Source organism: Macrobrachium rosenbergii, chromosome 11, assembly GCF_040412425.1.
Source record: "Macrobrachium rosenbergii isolate ZJJX-2024 chromosome 11, ASM4041242v1, whole genome shotgun sequence".
In the NCBI taxonomy this organism is placed as follows: Eukaryota; Metazoa; Arthropoda; class Malacostraca; order Decapoda; family Palaemonidae; genus Macrobrachium; species Macrobrachium rosenbergii.
Window position 1 is genome coordinate 22,829,945 of NC_089751.1, and position 18,263 is coordinate 22,848,207.

General features: G+C 36.9%; 1 protein-coding gene across 2 annotated transcripts in view; it reads left to right on the plus strand.

Annotated features, from left to right (window-relative positions):
- The window catches only part of LOC136843230 (alkylglycerol monooxygenase-like), a 790,153-nt gene that overhangs the window by 519,090 nt on the left and 252,800 nt on the right, over positions 1 to 18,263 (plus strand). The gene's annotated exons all lie outside the window — the stretch shown is intronic.

Below are 18,263 nucleotides of genomic sequence, written 5' to 3' on the forward strand. Positions count from 1 at the left end.
TTTTATTCATCGAACGATTAGAAACTAGAATCGCATTACGCAATGGTGGCCTTCAGTCCCAGTTTTCGCTCCTACTGTTTTTTGCGACAGACCAGGCACCTTTGGAAATCAGTATAATTTTTAGGACAAAAATAACTTCTTATTATCCGCCACGGTATAGATCTCACTTTAGGTCAAATGTGGATAAGACGGGCGATAATGCTTTTTATCTTACTTGGTACTTGGTGAACGGATAACGTAATTGTGTTAGTTTGCAAAACTTATTTTTGTTTTTTTAACACTACGGTCATTCATCAACCCCAGCTCTCTTTTATCCTTCCATTCTTCAAGATCTGTTTACCCTTTGCACAAGCTAAATCTTTTCCCTTGGCCACTCCTTACAAAACTACCTCAAACAAACAAATCTGTGCCTCCTTGTAATTTATATTAAATTTGATGTCATACGATATTTTTCATAGTCAGACTCTTTCGTCAGCTTTCCTTCGTATTAGTCTTGAAACATAATGTGATAGCCTAGTTCTTACCATGGTCATAAAAGACCTGTTTAAGTTAAGGTTTATTATCACCGTTTATTTTTACCCTCTCTTAGATTTTATTCATTTTAAAAACAGTAGTTGATAAAACGCGATGCACAGTGTCATCAGTAAAAGAGCGAAAACCTTTGCCATTTTATATATTTCGTTTACCTAGGTCAGTTCTTTAGGTTGTATATTTCTAATAATTTGCGTGTAATAGAAACGTGTATGGATAAAAGATGAAAGTAAACAAGAAAGGTAGACACGAAAGACGAACCTCCCTTAACTTTCATAACAGAACATTAGAAAACATAACACGCTATCATTAGGGCACATCCTGTTTGTGACGGCAACTATCGTTGTTGCTTAACCGTAGTAAGTGCTTCATTACTGACGTTTTCTCGGAAATCTAGTCTACGAATACGTCTGTGCGTCCAAGAAATCACTTGAACGAACATCCCACATGGAAATTGCCTCGTTTCGTTAAATTTACTTTATCTTTTCTTCTTTACTAATTTGCCGAAAGAAACTCAGGCGGTTCTGAAAACATAAAGATATCGTGTAGAAATATTATTGGTACCATTTATTCGACTGTATGGACAAATAGTCAACCCCTCACCAACATCATACGTTTGGCACGCATATGAAGTGGCCCTCCGAAACCCCCTACTGTCATGACTCACCCGTCCTTACGTCATCATTTCTGAATTAGGCTGGCTGGCGTGCAACGTAAATTTGCAGAGGTTAATACCTATACGATTACACCATGCTATCTTGGTAGAGTGACTGTTTAAAAAGTGACACCAAGCGCAATTGTTAATTGCCAAATAAGCACATCCAGATTTGATCAGCTATTTCCAAAGCTGTGTTCTTCGCGAATTATAGTGGACGGGAAAATTGGGACTGAAGGCCATGGACGCGTAGTACAACTCTCTAAGTTTCCAACCTTTCGATGATATCAAAATTATATGAGACACAAGGGTTGGCTCAGCGAGCTGTTTTTCACACAGGGCATCATAATAACGCTGGCTTTGGATTTCGGTCTCCCATTTTGCGAGATTAATAGGGCTTGCCAGGAGGAAATATGGTAAATTGTATATATGGAAACTCCTTCGGGATGGTAAATGCTCAAGTGTTTTGCTTTCGTAAAATAATCATAATAAAGAGAAGTCATGATACTAAATTTATCACCTTTGTGCGAAGGAAAGTGGCCATGTTGAATTCTCTATGTGTTTTGTATGCAAAGGACTGCGTAAGTTATTTATCGTAATTCAGCCACGATGTTCTGTGTATCGAGATTACCAAGTCGCTAGCATCAACGTAAAAGGGTTGGAAGCGCACTGTTGTGGGCTGGCAGATCTGGTTGGAGGTGGGGGGTTATTGTATTGGATGTTAGGGGATTGAAGTGGGGATTTCACGGGGAGGAGGGACGCTTTCAAGTGCCGTAGGTTAGGAATACAAATTTTAGCAACGATCGCGGGATGACGCTTTTCTCGGGAACTCCAAAAGTTTCGAGAAGCTCTGCCCAACTTGGGGAAGTACCTCCGGAGCAGACCTCGCATTCTAGACCCCATTAGCAATCATCATTTTACTTCCTCCTGGGATTTACGTAAGGGGAATTCTGTCAAAAATAACCCAGATGATGTGCACATTTTTTACTAATAAATTCCATGCTGACAACAAGGTTATACCACGTGATTGGTTTGTTGAAAGAGTTTAGATGCATGAATTTGTGGAAAATAAGGATTTCATTTTTTAAAGTAAGTCCTTTTATTAAAGTGATTATGCCAAGTAGGGGTGGGATCATCTCAAGTAGTTTATTTGATAGAGGAGTATTAGAGTTGGTAAAACGAGAATGTGAATCATCGCACTTTTGGCGCGAAATCGTTGCAGGGGTAACCAGCATAAGAGTCTCTAGAGGTTGGCAGACCATTTCAATTTGACAGGGCATATCACGATCTTAAAGATGGATGGTGGATATATGTATTACCATACATATATCCACCATCCATCAGTACTCTCTCTCTCTCTCTCTCTCTCTCTCTCTCTCTCTCTCTCTCTCTCTCTCTCTCTGTTTTTAAAGTTAGAGGTGAATGAATCATTCAATATTTGGTTAATTATCAATTAAGGCAGTTAGATTTTTTAGGCATAAAAAAATAATTAATATAATTGTTTACATGTACTGTACCTAACAGACATATGAGGGGGAAGCTTAAATTTGAATGTAAGCACGAATTAGTCGTTCCCCTCACTGGTAGTTTTCTGTAATGTATGCGAAAGTGATGCTTTATATCTATGCTGTTGTATCCCTACCGTCAGGAATGAAGGCAGTACACGAGATGATCGTGACAATTAGAAACTACCGTAGACGTTACTTACTGTCTCGAAGCTCTGATCAAAGTACATTCAGGCCCAGCGGTGATAGTGCCCAACCCAGGGCTGGATGACGGCGTGTAAATGTTTCTCACGGACAGGTGGTGTCATTACGTGGTGATGAGATGATGACGTACACCAGAATTAAAAAAAAATAAAATAGTGCTCTCTGTTATCGACGTATTTCCCAACAAAAGAGTCTGCTTTTCTTAATTAATTTCTGTTGCCTTGGAAGACGGTGCATGGTACATTTTTACTTGAAACCACCAGTACCCTTCCGGTTACATTATTAGTAATATATACAGCTTTAGGCAAATGATTTGTTTTCTGAATACTAATTCAGGTTCGTTCATGGGTTTGAGTGAAAAGTATTATCAAATTTTTTTCTTGGCTTATTTCTTAATGTTCAGCCTTTGGAGGAAGGAGTTCATCTGAGAGATACAATGTTATGTTTTTCTGATGATTATAATCAGGAATGGGAGTGTTTATGATGAACAGCATGTTGATTTGTTATGGATTGAGAGAGTTGTGGGGAACGGTGAAAGATGGAATTTGTTTTTAAGAAAAGCTGAAACTCAATGTGAAGAAAGTGGTTAGGAGGACGAAAGGAATTTTTTTTTTTCAAAGATAGATTCCATTAAGAAGGTGGCTCACTCAGGTATTTCTCGTTAAGTTAACAATTATTAATGGGGTGAGTAAACAGATGAGTCATAAAGTAAGTGAGGTGATGATTATAGTTGGAACTTAGCAAATTTATGGGAGCAGTGGATAAAAAAAGGATACATTTAGTTATTATAAATCCAAAGTTTCTCTGAGAATGAATATTTTAAGATGTTAGATTACATTAAACGTGGAAAATATCCGAGGAGCCAAGTCATAGAATAGTTAAGCATAAAGGGAAGGAATTGAAAAGATGGCAAGCTATGGCAAACTCTTGGCGGAGGCCAACACATCGAAGTATTCACTTTGAAAAAGAGATACCTCAACCGTCTTCGTTCTTTTGAAAGAAGGTTGTGGTTTTGTATTCTTTTAATTCAATCATGATAAAATAATGTATTTATTTTACTTGACAGTTCTTTATATCGGTTTTCAGTAATTCTTTTTATTTCCTTGTACAATATAACCTTGTTTTATATCACTTTTCTTGAAATGAGAGGCTTAGGCTTAATTCACCAAGTACCCATTGAACTGTGACGGATATGTACAGTGTGTTGATCATGTATTTAGTTCAACCGGGAGAGTCGTACGTGACAACTTTCACACAAGATCGTACATTCTGCTAATGAACATGCCGGTACGTGCAGTCGTTACTTGTATATGGATGTTGTAATGTTTATATGCACACGTGAGCTTCTTCCTCTGCATTTAAGTAGGGCACTGTAAATTTTTTACGGTTGTGCGATCCCGGGATTAACATACCCCTGGGTACCCCTGTTCTGAATACCTCTTAAACCGTGGTTAGCAATGCAATTAAACTGAATATCTCATTTTTGAGATATTTCTTTCATTACCCCAATTTTCGCCTTGGAAGGTTAGTGAGATATATAGAAATGGGAAATCCATCCTCCCTTTCTCCGTGAATTCATGTGTTAAAATGCCGTCATTTGCTAAACGTATATTTTGGTTTTGCCATTGCAAGAAGATGCTCTTGGGTAAAGTTGCACAAAAGCAATAAAATTGAATTGACATTCATCTCATTTGTTTATTCTCTCTCTCTCTCTCTCTCTCTCTCTCTCTCTCTCTCTCTCCCTGTGATTGTACTCGACCTTAACCAAGCGAATTGAGCAAATAGACGAAATAGGAGAAAAACGCTAGTATAGTAACAATTCAAGCTTATTCTCGACTGCTATCGCTGGTCTCGCTGCGCAGTTGTGTGCGTGTATGAGTGTTTGTGCGTGTTTCGCCTACAGCGGTTGAAGGGGTCAGAGGAAACGCACGTGTGTGTTCGGCAAAATACTGCGTAGTTGGGTCTTCTATTCGAGCGCCGTGGCAGAGTAGCTCCGAGCCACGTGTTTAGGGGGAAGAGCTGCCGCCTCAAAATACGTACACCGGGACATACGCATTCACGCGCTGGTACACATATTGGCTTTACTATAGCTGCCACGCCTACAAATCGTGTATGCGCATGTGTACTTCTGTCACACTTGCTTCGCTTCCACGAAGTATTGAAACGTCCCCGTCCCTGGCTCTTCTCGCATCCAGCCTCTTCTCATCTACATTCTACGTAGCATCCTTACAAGTGCAGGGAAACTCAGTGTGCATTGCCACATTTCCCTGCATGCTTCTCTGCAAGCAGACAGATCCTTACCATGCACTACACTATGTCTGTGACCTCACATGCGTATTATACTTCAGCTTTAATGTTATGTCACATGAAGCAGTGAGATGGTGCCAATGCTAGGACATACCTATGAGAGGCACGTCTGAAAGGGATTGTTGTATATCTGTTGGAGTCAAGGAGAAATTTTCGAACAAGAATTATGAAAGTGTTTTGGATGATGCTGCCATCACGTTTACTGAACAGGACGCGTACTTCGTCAAATAAGTACGCTTTGCCTTGCTGTGCCATGCTTTTGGGTCAGTTGTTGACGAGGGAATCGTGTCTTCGGTCTTGGTCTGTGAATTGAGTATTCGCCTCTTGATTTGTCATGTTTCCCTGAGAATGCATTATATCCATTTGTCTATGGATCTTATTCTGTATGTTGTATTAATGCTGCTGAATGAAATGCATCACATATAATTTTTATTAACATTTTTGCTCATATCTCTCTTGCTTATGAGGGATCGTAACAAACAGGATGAGCGACGTTGCTGCCACTATGGACGAAGTATAATAATTCGCTGTTGAAAGCAGGCCATGAAATATTTTTGAAATATTTATGCCTCTACGTAGACTCGCTTAAGATTGCAGAGGAGTTGGGAGGTGGTTTATCGGTAATGAATGCAGTGCTTGTCTGCATACACTGCCAGACGAGGCTGAAAGCAGGCCAAGGAGAAGAAAAACGCTTCTGTTTCGCCATGCCTGCCTACTCATCTTGACTACGCTCTATCACAGATGCACGTAATCGCTGACACGCACGTCTACAGTACATAATTTTGTGAAATAGCGTTTGTGTCTTTTGTAAATTACGATATTTTGATGTAGTTGCAAACACACATTGACAGACAGATGCACACACACACACACACACACACACACACATATATATATATATATATATATATATATATATATATATAATATATATATATTATAAAATTGTGGTACACATGTAAAATATTTTAAATATGCACAAAAAGGTCTTTTTTATGTATAATATTTCAAGTGTGCCGTACGCGCGCACACACGGAAATGTATATATATATATATATATATATATATATATATATATATATATATATATATATATATATATATATATATATATAGTGTATGGTGTGTGTGTATGTATATTTTACTTTTGCACTCTACAGGAAGCATGACATGGATGTATACTGATACCACTGAAGTATATGCAATACCCACTCTTCTGTTGTGTCGGTTGGTTGTACTGTACTTTCAATATCAACACCAAAAAATGTGTTGGCGACGGTTAATCACGTTTACTGTTCGGTTACTAAGAGCCCCTGTTCGCGCACTTGACGGCGGTCATTGGGTATTTTGATGTCACTGAATTTCGGAAAAATATTGAGAATTCGATTGATGCATCGTATAAGAATTGCATGTTCATGAGTGTTGCAAAATGGTCAAGATATACTGTTGTGATAATCCCAATCAGAGAAGATACTAGTTTATTCACTTGTTTCATTTGATCTCTAAAGCAGCAAAGAACACGAAAGCCTTTCTGCAGTGGGTAGCATTTACATCAAAGTAGCCTACTTGAAATTAACCCCAGAATTTTGCAGGAAACAAGTCACACTTGTTAGATACTTAAACTGATTGGAAAATAAGAACTTACAAAATGTGCTAGGAAGATAATTGTATTTAAGATATAAAAGAAATTATGAGGTTCATTGACCCCTAATTTGTGATTTCTGCACCAGCTGAATGAATGTGAGGCTCGGCACGTGCTGCAAAACCGCGGGAGAGGTATAGGCATCCCATCAGTTATCTGCCATGAGCGATATCCAAAGTAGTGCTTGTAGAAACCCATCGAGAGATAACAACCAATTCGAAGTTACCTGAAAACCCAGTCTACAGTGAGATGACCTGAAAACACAGACTACAGTGAGATGATACGTATAAATGCTGATACTGTCTGGATAACTGTAATATTAAGCAAAGGGTTACATTTACGAACTAGCCAATCATTAGCTATAAATATATATGAGTATTATGTAGAGAAATAAGAAGGAAAGTTGCCTTGGAGCTTCATTTTCCCCTCATGTCCGAGGTGAAGCTATGGGGATAGCACATGTGTTTTATAACTAAGAAGGCTACCATATCTAGAGACGATTGGTTTCTCCAACGGATTTGCGCGTAAATGAAAGGGAATAATTGGAGCAAGACAGTGTTGAAGAACCTGGATTTAAGGTGAGAAGACTAAATAGAAACAGTTGAATTAAAAAAACAAAGAACATTCCCGTTCCCTAATGGCCATTTGATGGAATGATGAAATCCTACTCCCCTGGAAAGCGAGAACAAAAATTTCCTCTCAAGAATTGTGCAGATGAGTTTTCCCATATTGGTAGGGGAATGGGTTAACTTTATCTTTGGTTTCTGTTCCCGAGTTTGAACAAATATGTACAAACTAGTTTAAGTGATTAATATTTGCTGTGTCGAGAATTTGCACAGTATCATCCACATCTTATGTTAAAGCAGAGGGCTCATTAGCATCACGTTAGCCAGCCTTCCTTGCGCCGCACCACTTTCGTCTATCGTCCATGCACTCTGGTACTTGATATCATTGCCTTTCCATTTCAACGGCTCTTTCAAACCATCTAGCCAATCTAGTCTTAGTTTTTCATCTTGTTGGCTTGCAGATTAAACCATATACCCTTTTTTTCATCAAACTGTCGCCCTTAGTTCTCCTCATATAACCAAACTACCTCAAAACCCACTGATCCTTTTTTTTTTTTTTTTTTTTTTTTTTTTTACTATAGCCAGCCAGATTTTTAGTATTTTTTATTGTTTCTCTATATTGATAAGTTTTTCAGCCTTTCTTACGCTTGTTTTACTGAATAATAGAGAGTTAGCTGAAAAATCTCTTCATAGAGTCCAAGTTTTCCTTTCATCGATACTTTTCATCACTTTCAAATCCTGCTTTCGATGTTTCACCATTTCTACAACTTTTTCATCCTGCCGTATCGTTACAGTAACTGCAAATACTTATGCAGACTTACCACTTCTGCTCTTCCATCATCCATACTATAACCCTCATTGCTCATTCTACCTAAGTTCCATGTACTCTCAAAACTATACTGTGACTAATGTTAATTTTTAACTCTACCTCCCAACGAATGCACACAAGTCTTCCACCTGTCTCTGCAGTCTGTTTCACTAGCGACAATTAACATTTTATAATCTGTGAATGCCAATCACTCCATACTCCAGTGACAACCTCATTTCTTAGTCTGCAAACTTGCATCTGTATTTCATCTCCTGACTTTTCCCAGGACATCACCCATCTCCATTTATAAATATTTTAAAATGCCAGGGTAACTCAGGACAGACTTGTCTAAAACTCACTTTTACTTAAAACCAGTCACTTTCCTATCAGTGTATTCGATCACATGCTTGATATCGTCAATAAAAATATTTTAATTACTGTCGTGAAATTACCTTAAGCACCCTATATCCTCAACACCCTCCGTACCATAACTTTGTCAGCTTTGTTGTGTAGCCAACATATAATTTTTATCCAACTCTCAAACTTCTTACTCGTCTGTTTCATAATCTGCATATTTTCAGTGTATTCTATTTGTCTAAACCCATACTGCTCTTTCACTCTTAATTCTATACCAGCTATACACATTTAATTTATATACTCTAATGCAACCTCTTTTTCCTCTTAATATACTTGATTGTTCAAATTCATTTCACTTGTAATTTTCATGAGTTCACATCCCGTTCTTTCGAACTCTCCTTGACTGCCTAATTAATTCTGATATGCATTTCTACACAGTTTGTTCAGCAAGTGCCTTTCAGCTAACCTCATTTTTTCACTCACTAAACTTCTCATTTCATTGTCATACCATGAAATTCTTGTTTTACCTATACATTTGTACACAACCTTTTGACTTGAACCTTATCATATGATTTTTTTTTTTATTCTGTAGGAACTCCTCTCACTTTGGTATCCTTAAAACAAAACCTATTTTTCATCCGTCTTTTCCCCATCCAATTTGTCAGTTTTTAAAAATAAGCAGCATTTACAACCATATTAGCTGTGAACGTTCCTCTCCAAAATCTATAATTAATTTTTAGCTTTATTCAACTAGAATTGACGAGATTATACTTCAGCCACACCTTTTCTCACCTTTTCATACATCATATTACTCTTCCATGTACTCTGCACTGACACAACCTAATAAACTAGTATGATGATCATTTTCACACGTGCATATGCACACGCGCACACACTCTGACACAAACACGCACACACAAACACATTATATATATGTGTATATATATATATATATATATATACAGTATATGTATATATATACACACACTGACCTCTAAAATAAAAAAAATACAAGACGCAGGATCTGCAAGTAAGAAAAACTATCAAGTAAGAGTGACAAAATCTGACACATTTCAAAGATGTCAAATGATTAATATTTTATTCAAATGAAAGTGCACATATTTTCTATATACAGTTTGTTTCCACAGCAGCCCATGTAAATCACTTTGCCGCTAGTTTGTGGTAGGTAAGAGAAAGATGACTTGGTGAAATTGTTGGGAAATTTTGCAAGCCTGCAGGCAGGACATACAAGGACACACGTACACGAAGTGCGTCGTTTTCATCACCTGATGGCGAAGTCACGTTTTGCTAAAGAAAGTCAGCTCCTAGATACTTTCCCTGCAAGCATTCCCCGAAGAACTATGTTGATTAGATTGCCTTTGCAAAAACAGCAGCTGCTGGGGTCTTTTACAGCCAAGCAAAATTTTTAAGGCTTTTGTTGGGAAAAATTCACGGTATGTTTTGGGGATCAGAGGTCACTGGATACTGACCGTGGTCAAAGGAGAAACAAAATTCTTTCAAAGCAGCTGACTTGACAAGTCCAGTGAAACTGTCATAAGCTCTTCTCTCCTTCTGAAAGACGAACGGTTACGTTCATCCCAAAAGATTCGATTTTCTTATCCCATGAGAAGTAGACAATAATTGCATGAAGCGGTCCGATTCATGGTAATAGTATTTGTTTACCAGACCATAGGTAACAGCGTTTATTTATTTCTGTATGATGTAATCTATTTATTATGAGGTAGTTGCTTCAGTATCTACAGAAGCATTTCTCTGTTCCGTTTGTTTAAAGAAGTACCCTACTACAAGAGATATTTGGATATTATATGCGGTAACAATCGGGGAACGTGCGCGCACACGCACGCACACACATATATATATATACTGTATATATACTGTATATATCAAATATATACATATCATATATATACATATATGTATTATATATATATGTATGTGTATGTATGTATGTATGTGTGTATGTATGTATGTATGTATGTATGTATGTATATATATATATATATATATATATATATATATATATATATATATATATATATATATATATATATATATATATATATATATGTATTATATGCGCTTGCGCACGTGTGTGTTTTTTGTATGCATGCATGTATGTATGGATGTTAGAGACGAGGAAAGCGTGCGTGTCACATCACTTATTCCTCAGCTATAAACACAAGGAAATCATCATTCAATAGTGAGTGGTTTACAGTCGACTTCCGAAGTTATGTTTCAGTTACTACTTCGGATTGGTTGGTTTTCTTTTGTTTAGTAAAACTTTCTCTCTCTCTCTCTCTCTCTCTCTCTCTCTCTCTCTCTCTCTCTCTCTCTCTCTCTCTCTCTCTTATTTGCACAAGATGTAAAAGAAAAGATTTTGTGCTTAAGTAGGTCACCAAACTACGAACAACTGCCAAACTTCAGCACTCCCTTGCCAAGGTGAGGTTCCGTACGGAAATAATGGTGTTAGTAAACGTCACGTGGTGTACTGTAAGCATTACTAAAGGGTACTTGCAGCATCCCTTCAGCCTCAATCTGCATCCCCTTTTTAGCCTTTTACTTTACCTACATTCCTGCTTACTTTACCTACGTTCCTGCTTCCTTTCTTCAGTCTTGCTGTCCAACACCTCTAACTATTACTTCATCGTGCAGCTATGGTGGTTTCTCTTAGTTGCACTTTTAGTTCCTTTTACTTCCTCTTCTTTGTTCTTTGGATCTCTTTATCATGCTGTTCATTCACGCCAGCTTCCTCTTTTTACTGTGAGAAACTGTGAATGGCCGAAATTGGCGTAGCGCGTGGCATGACAGCCTGAATTACATAAATCAGGTAACGCGAGGAAGGTGTTTATGGATTCCCCCCGTCTGTTGATCTTCCTGCCATTGAGAAATTTGTATGAGTGTTTGGTTATGCACCAAGGTAGAGTTGACTAGGTTTAAGATGGATTTGGAGCCTTGAGTTTTATTAAATATTACTGATGAACTTGTGAATGGAAGGGAAAGTTTATATGAGTACTTATTCAGCATTTTATATTTGTTTAAAAAAATTATTGATTGAGTTTAGTGATTTTATAAAGTGGGAGCAGTGGATTATACATAAGAAAGAAGTGGAATGGAACATACAGTAGAATTTAGGCCAAAGGCCAAGAGCTAGAACCTATGAGGTCATTCAGCGCTGAAAAGGAAATTGAGAGTAGAAAAGTTTGAAAGGTGTAACAGGAGGATGACCTCGATGTTGCAGCATGAAACAATTGATAGTAGAGGATAGAAAGAAAGATAGAAGAAAGAAAATATGAACTGAGGTACAGTAAAAGGAATGAAAGGGGTTTCAGCTAGGGGCGAAGGGACGTTGCAAAAAACCTTCAGTAAAGCTTCCAGTGAACCGCGTGAGGTGCACTCACGGCACTAACCCCAACTGTGGTCATACTTGAGATGAATTTCGATCCAGACGCAGATCCAATTTTTTTTTTTTTTTCGGTTGAAGGTCTAATAATTTTTGGTATGTAATGTTACCTTTCTTAGATTTTATAAGTTAAAAAGCCACTCACAGTGTGTTTCTTTTAATCTGTAATTTATCCATGGCCTTAGCCTTTTTGCCTTTCCAACCTTGACGTGAAAAGTCTCTTATTTCAAAGTACCTTCGGTTTAGTCTTATAGCAGTAAATTATCTTTAAAACGCCAATTATTAGTATTATATAAAAATATGGTTTTCAGTGATTGAAAGCTGTCTTCTGTAAGAGGTTTGGCTTCTTAATTCTGGTTGTAGACGTGGTCAGACTTCAGCTTTCCACATATCTGAAGTATAACCTAAAGATTAATCTTTAGATTTTGGGCCCATTGCTGTCCTAAGTTTCTAAAGAAAAGCCGACTTAGAAGGCAGTATGAGTTAAAGGCAGCGTAGTGGAACTTTTGAGTCAATCAGCATCTTGAAGAAATCTTTAAAAATCTGTGTCTTAATTTGGTATTTTATCATCAGTGAAGAACAGATACTCATATCCAGTCCTTTTTGGATTATACATAAAAAACGTACGACCTGTTGTTTAAACAATTAATCATTGTTGTTATAATGTAAATATCTCTTGTTATTTTTATTTGCTTTATTATGAGTGTTGTGGGAGCAGTCATGAGTATCATCACCAAAGCCATGTTCATCATCATCATTATTATTACAGTTACCCTTGTGCGAAGATATTATTTGTGGACAACCAGAACTTAATTGGTGCAGTTCCAGCTTCTTGAGGTGGATGGGCTTGAAATAGCCTTCTAGCTGTCTCTTTTCCTTACTCTCCTTGATGTGGCACAGTGTATACCCACTTGGCTAATCACTGCATATACTCACTTGGCTAATCATTATCTCTCGTCCTTCCACTGCGTTTGGAGCCAAGAACGTTGCATAATTGTGGTTCGGTAAACTGCTGAATCTGCCTAAGCAACTGCGTAAAAAAATGGCACTCCGGCACTCATGTTTACACATAATTGGTAATCAAGGATGCAGCATGTTTGCTCATGTTTTCAGAATGATATGTTTGTGTCGCGATTCTCATTAGGTAAATATAAAATGACTAAATAATCAAATGACTTCAGCAACACTGACACTTCCGCACTGTTAACAATATGTGATGGCGTCGCTTTGGGAACATCTTTTGTAGCGAGAGCGTTCCATAGTGGAAGGATGCAAATGAAGAGAATAATCTTCATTTAGTAGATTACTCCATGTTCTACCACAAATACATAAATCTATTATATAGATGACTGTATTGTATAAATAACTTGTTTACTTAACGATCTGGCTTTCTAATATCATTCTTGAAGTAATATTATTTTTAAGAAAATACTTGAAATGGAGATTAATATAAAAACACTTTGTGCAGATTAAATAAATCTCCTTATGTTGAGCCAGCTCATTTTAAAGACCATTTGATTTTAATATGTATAGAGTATAATTCCTTTTTATAACAGCCTAATAATCCTTTGTGGATTTGGCTTAATTTATTGCTAGGAAACATTCCTTTTTGGAAGATGGTATAACGATTACTCAGATATTCCTAATGAAATGTATTACACCCTTCCGAGGTTACTCGTTCCCTTTGACGAAATAATTCTTTTCTGAAACGTTACTACTCATTTCATTTGATTCATTGACGTATAGTACATATTTATCATTCCATATTTAGTTTTTAAGTATTTTGCAAAGACATGGCCTTCCAGTGTCCGCAAACAGCTTTCAGTCTTTCACCGTATTATGTGGTAAATTAAACAGTATTATTCAGAGATATGCTACATTGATATCTGTACTGAGATCTATAAAAAGAAATAAAACTTCCAAGGAGTAGCTATCATTTCTCATTAATGTTTAGAGTATGGCATTTATAATTCGTTTATTACGCAGTGGTCACTTCACATATTAAAGTCAAAGGTAACGCTTCAGTTACTTAAACTTTGCCTTTTTATTTTATTGTGATTCTTATGAGTTATTTCTTTTGTCAGTAGTACTGAGTTATTATGTGAAATTGTGTTCAGCGAGCTATTGTTTCTTTATCAAACTGATATTGTTTGACCTTATGCCACTTTTCTTTTGTTTCCATCTGAAAACCCAGCAATTGGTATTGAAACCCTTTTGATTTTCGATATCTCCTTAAAACTAGGATTCGTTGCAGATAGCTAACATTCCAGGTGTTTTAAGTTAAAACCTAGAATTCCTTTTATTTACAAATATATTACCAAGCTGTATATAAATAAAATTTTTATTTCGACCGTAGACTATACCATTGTCAGCATTGTAGTTTGATATGATATTAATGTAGTGCCAAGACTCTGCTGCCTATCTAAATCATTTGTCCTTGGTGTGCGGAACAAGAAGCAGGGTTCCTGGTGCTTAATGAAAATAAGGTCATTCAGTGTCAAGATGAAATTTGAATGCGTTACTGTTTCTTTTCAAGATTGAAGTGTTTGCAATTTTAGTTGTATTATATAGCAAACGAATTGCTCGATAAAAAGTTTACGAAAAATGTCATCTCATCGCAACCTATACGGGTTGTCGTAAGGGGTAAAAAATGCACATATTTACGAGAATAATCGTTTAATATATTAAATGAAAGATATTTGTGAAGTTTATGAAAATGGTAATTTAATGCCAATTCTCTTATGGTGGAGCAGGGCCAGTAAGGCGAATAATGAAATGTTTAAAATTGTCCGCAGTCGTGTAATGATACAGGTGCTGCCATATGGTTGTATTATAAGACAAGGCTAGGCTATAAGCAAACACACATAAGGTGACTTAACACCTCAGGTTAAATTTATACATACACATACATCTCAAGATGATTTTTCCAGCGTTGATGTTTGCTGTGAACTGTATTATTATTATTATTATTATTATTATTATTATTATTATTGTTGTTGTTGTTGTTGTTGATGATGTTATTTAGAAGGATCAAAACTAAAGAATAAAGAAAGTGTGTGTAAAATACGAGAGGAAAACCCGATGCTGCTGTACCTGTTAACGGTGGAATCCTGAGCAATTTATAGATAGAAGAACAAAGCCCGAGGACTGCCGCGCAACTAAGTCGATTAATTTTCCATTTTTGGTCTGCAACAATTTGAGAGCCATCACGAAAAAGTAATTGCCGATGCTGGTTATTGCCCGGGAGCCTTGCGGAATGGATATTTAAAACTCGTTTGGAGAGTGTAAAGTTTCCATTGTTGTGAATGGAAATCGCATTTATAAGTTGCCTGAGTGCTTTTGTAAGTGGATGACTAAAAGCAGTCATTCTTCATGACAGGGTTATTTATGTACGGGTTGGCAAAATAATTACGTGGCGAATATAAACACCTCTATTTTCCTCATTTCCTTGAGTCTTAAGGAATTCCGTGATCTTCCTACGTCACTGCAACGCAAGTGCAACTAGTGTGTATGCTCGCAACTTTAACATACACACTTATGAGTTTTACTGACGAGGAATGTCCATTGACGGGCTCTAAAACCATCAGTGCTCAACATAAAATGCTGTTATTTAAGTTCACAGCTGTATTGCCAAACCCATTATCCCTGTACGGGGCTGTACCGGATTGCACCTCATGTGGTGAACTGTTGGCTTTTGCAGCATCCTTTCGACCCTAACTGCCCCCTTTACATTACTCTCCCATTCCTACTTCCTGCCATATTGCTGTCCAACCTCTCTGACTATTACTTCTTAGTGCCACAGTTTGAGTTTCTCATCGTTTCAGCTTTAGATCTTCCTACTTCATCCCATTTATCTTTGGGTCCTATTTTCCTGCTGTCCAACCACTCTAGCGTCCTCGTCCTACTTTCTTACCTTTGAATAGTTTTATAGCTTAAATTTCCTGGTTCATTCATTCATTCATTCCCAAACCATTGCAACAAGTAATTTAGATTTTCACTGTTTGTTAATTATTCTAGTTTATTTTAAAAAAGGGAGGGTTCTGTTTGTAGTGTCCAGTAGACTGATTCAAACAAATTACTTTGGATCTGTTTTGGCAGTGCGATACATAATGTGTAAATATTGTCGGTGGACTTGACTCATCAGTTGATACGGCATCTACATGTAGTTGGTTTCTGTTGCAGTCAAGGTTACTTGTGTGTTTACACTTCATATACTTGATAAATTTTGAAGGTATTTAGCTTTTATTGTTGCAAGGCCGAAGAATGCAGTTGAAAAATATTATCGACCCTTCTCTTAAGCCATTAGTGTACCTTTATGACATATATGCCTTTCATACTAATTCGCTTGTGTACACAAACATACCAAGTGAGGCCTTCTGCTACCTCATGAAAGTAGGTAGGAGGACATGTGGACAAATGAACAAATGATGTAGCTGCTCAAGTAGTCCCTCTCAAGTGGAAACGTACCCTGGCGTTCGCAAAAGAGCCTCGATAGTTTAACTGATGTCTTTGCGACGTGACTGGTGTGTCAAATAGTATTTCTTTCTTTACTTTTGCAGGCATCGAATCGTCTTTTCGCAAGGCTAATGATTGGTACAACCAAATTCATTAACATTTAACAAGGATGTTTCTCATATTTTATGCGACTGCATCTGTCATTTTTATAGCTTTAGCTAAAAACATTACTAAAGAGCTCACTGACTTGTAATGCTAGATTTCATTTAACTTTTCTTCAAAGTAAATGTGCAAGTGAGTGAATTCCTCAAAAATTTCTGCGTTCAGTTCTGAAATATTTTTTTCCAGAATTACGGGTTTTTAACCCGTGATCAAAGGCTGTATCTTATGCATGAATATTTTTTCAGCCTCATGCCGCTTCTCCGAACGTGCGGGGAATGGGGCTTCAGATAAAACAACGCAGTGGTTAATCGCACATAAAACAATGTGCGCTCGGGGATATTTGTGAAAGGTTGTTAGAAGTTTACTAATTGTTTTGCCTTTTAAGTAGGCTTTATTACACTTTTAGTTACTCTTTTATTAGAATTTAAAGAACGTATTATGTGTTCTTTTCTGTATTTATGCAAAGGTAAGTAAGTGTCGGTATATGAATGATACAAATGCAAAGTGATACCAACGGCTGATGAATCATTTCATTGTAAGGAACTATTTCGTCAGCGTTGGGTCAAGTTTCCTCTCTTACGTAATAAAGCATAGATACGTTTATGTCAACATTTGAACTAACACCATCTCTTGTGTTTGAGTGAATTGCTATTATATATATATATATATATATATATATATATATATATATATATATATATATATATATATATATATATATATATATATATATATAAAGACGGATTTTTCGTTATGTATAACCTCTTTTGGTTTTTGACATCCTGGGCTTTTTGGTTTGGTGATGATGATGATGATGATGATGGTTGATATTATATTATTAATATTAGGTAAAGCACATGAGAAACCTTATTTTTACAGTGCATGCATAGTTTCGTCACCTCAGCATGAGTGCAGTTGACAATCCTTTGCATTGCTTTCTTACTGAAATGACAGGTGGTCGCTTGCTTTATAAAAATACATCCACGTTCTGTCTGCAGTACAGGCATGTAATAGTGAGGTGTGACTGGGTACAGAGGTCGATTGTAGTTACGAAAACATTTCTGGTTCGGTGTACCAAGCATTAATGACTAGTAATTTTTCCATGGTGGATATTTGTTTGGCATGCATAGCCATGGTATCCTCCTGAGAAGGTTGCGTTCTGATATCCTGCATTTCTGTTTTATCATCACTTATTTTACGTTGTATCATTTCATAAGAAGGGGTATTTTTTTTTTTCCAAAGGACTGATTAATGGTCAGCAGTAGTCTGGCTTTATTTAAGGAGTAGGTGAAGAGTTGAAATATGGATGCCAGCTTGTGTTTTGTAAGAATTAATTTCGTACTATAGTTAGTTCGTATTGCGGCACCGTTTTAGGTTAGGGTGACATTCATTTCGGGGATAGTAGGTGCGTGTGTGTTTGAGAGAGAGACACACACACACACATAAACACACAAAGAGAGAGAGCTTTCCAGAATAAGTATTCTTGGTCTCCAGAAACATATATTTATGCATTGTTTCATAATTTTTGGAAAAGAAGGCCCTATTCCTTATTGTGTTTCAACATGATTGCAACTTTCTTAGATTTTTCCTAACAGTGAAAAGTCATTCCAAGTGTAATGTTCCCATGGGGTAATTAACCGAATAATGAGA